General features: G+C 32.7%; 1 long non-coding RNA gene across 1 annotated transcript in view; it reads right to left on the bottom strand.

Annotated features, from left to right (window-relative positions):
- Window positions 1–321: 321 nt before the first annotated feature.
- Window positions 322–566, bottom strand: part of LOC119834793 — a 177,094-nt gene continuing 176,849 nt past the window's right edge. Inside the window, exon 5 of the long non-coding RNA XR_005288022.1 lies at window positions 322–365. This is a non-coding gene — a long non-coding RNA (uncharacterized LOC119834793). The remainder of the gene's footprint in view (window positions 366–566) is intronic.

Genomic DNA, 566 nt, shown 5'->3' with positions numbered 1-566 from the left:
TGAGTGTAATGACGTTTGCTGGGGAGCTAGCGGCGTATGGAATAGATTTTATTATAAAGGTGCGAGAGAAATCTTTGACTATTTATATTGGTATATTCGTATGTACTTGTGTAAAACGCCAATGATAAATTTAAACGTGAATGAAGTTAAATACGTTTCTATGAAAGTGGGTTTAACATATATAAACAAGAATTAATCATAAATAAATTCTCCATACCGTTTTCACAAATAAGATTGAATCAACAGAAATAGAAAATAAAATGAAAACGAATTAAAATGTTGTTATATGAAGAATTAGAGTAATTAATTACAAATGAATACTCACCTTTTGTTTATTATGTTGAAGTGCTTCGTTTCATTTGTTCCTGAAACAGAAATCGAAATTTTAACGAATACCCCACCTTATGTGTTGTTTTATTGAGGGTTCCTTTAAGTGGGCTATTAAATACGTTATTTGTTTGTGATTTAACGACATTGTTTTATGCGTGACTAGCTGCGCCCCGCGGTTTCATCCGCGTCAGTCCGTGTCCCGTAGGAATATCGGGATAAAAAGTTGCCTATATGTT

The sequence above is a fragment of the Zerene cesonia genome, chromosome 2 (genome assembly GCF_012273895.1).
Source record: "Zerene cesonia ecotype Mississippi chromosome 2, Zerene_cesonia_1.1, whole genome shotgun sequence".
In the NCBI taxonomy this organism is placed as follows: domain Eukaryota; kingdom Metazoa; phylum Arthropoda; class Insecta; order Lepidoptera; family Pieridae; genus Zerene; species Zerene cesonia.
Note: the sequence above shows the minus strand (reverse complement) of the source record. Positions and strands in the feature narration are given on the sequence as shown.